Here is a 1,373-nt window from a genome sequence, read left to right as displayed (position 1 = left end):
CCACAAAACCGCTGGAGGGAGGAGGGCCCGTGTCCCTTCCTGCCCTGGGGAGGGGGGATGTGGCGCTGGTGGGTTCCTGACCTGCTTGTGTCTCTGCCAGGGGCCCTGGTCCTCATCCATGGAGAAGTGGTGCACAAGAGCAAGCAGAACCTCTCTGACCACTCGCGCCAGGCCTATACTTTCCACCTCATGGAGGCCTCTGGTACCACCTGGAGCCCAGACAACTGGTAGGTGACAGGGAGGGTGTGTGCGCCCGACAGTCCCCTGGAGGCTGGGAGCAGTGACCCTGCACCTCAAGGTTATCTCCTCTATCTTCTGCAGGCTCCAGCCAACAGCTGAACTGCCCTTTCCCCCACTGTACACCTAAAGGCTTTCACAGGGCAGGAGCCCTGGCCCCTCCCGGGTGAAGCTGTGGGCTGCAAACAGCAGCGTCTTGCTCAGCCTCTTGGTTGCAACAGGGAGGTCTTGTCTCCCCTCCTGGGCTTTCCTCCTGCCCTGTGGGCAGCAGCCTGGGCTGGGTCAGGAGCTTCCCTAAGATCTTCATCTGTCTGCCTCCCTACTGCCCCAACATAGCCTTGAGGAGGCTTCTCAGCCATCAAAGGGTTCTGGCTCCTTCTCACTTTCCTCTCCTCTCAGATGGAACTCTGGTTATTATGGTGTTAGTTATTGAATAAAAATGACTTCAGAATGCAGCTTCCTGACTGAGCCTTCTTTCCCAAGCAGCATTGCTTTCCAGACAAGAAAACTGCTTTCCAGGCCGGGTGCAGTGGCTCACGCCTGTAATCCCAGCACTCTGGGAGGCCGAGGCAGGCGGATCACCTGAGGTCGGGAGTTTGACCAACATAGAGAAACCCTGTCAGTACAAAAAATACAAAAAATTAGCCAGGTGTGGTGGCGCATGCCTGTAAACCTAACTACTCGGGAGGCTGAGGCAGGAGAATAGCTTGAACCCAGGAGGCGGAGGTTGCGGTGAGCCGAGATCACGCCACTGCACTCCAGCCTGGGCAACAAGAGCGAAACTCCATCTCAAAAAAAAAAAAAAAAAATTGCTTTCCCGACAAGATGCTAAAATGCATCCCAGGTACCCCAGCCCTGTTTGGCGTGGCTTGCATGATTTTAATAAGTAACATTTAGTGGGCACTCACTGTGTGCCCCGCTCTGTGCTGAGACCTTCACAGGCTTTATCTCGTGGAATCCTCACTAGGAGAGGTAAGTGCCATTATCATCTGTACTTACAGAAGACGACGCTGAGCCAAGGAGGGGGTAAATGACCTGCCCAAGTCACAGCTGCTCGGTTCTTCAGCAGGCTGAGCCTCATGCAGAGCCTGTGCTCCTAACCTTGACACTGCCTCATCTTCCCTTCTTGGGGAGCA

General features: G+C 55.1%; 1 long non-coding RNA gene across 1 annotated transcript; it reads left to right on the top strand.

The window, feature by feature from the left end:
• Window positions 1–98: 98 nt before the first annotated feature.
• LOC105554527 lies at window positions 99–695 on the top strand. Its single transcript, XR_001008342.1, has 2 exons — window positions 99–227; window positions 322–695. It is a non-coding gene; the product is annotated as an uncharacterized LOC105554527 (long non-coding RNA).
• The last annotated feature ends 678 nt before the right edge of the window (window positions 696–1,373 follow it).

The sequence above is a fragment of the Mandrillus leucophaeus genome, unplaced genomic scaffold (genome assembly GCF_000951045.1).
Source record: "Mandrillus leucophaeus isolate KB7577 unplaced genomic scaffold, Mleu.le_1.0 Scaffold6486, whole genome shotgun sequence".
Lineage (NCBI taxonomy): Eukaryota > Metazoa > Chordata > Mammalia > Primates > Cercopithecidae > Mandrillus > Mandrillus leucophaeus.
Note: the sequence above shows the minus strand (reverse complement) of the source record. Positions and strands in the feature narration are given on the sequence as shown.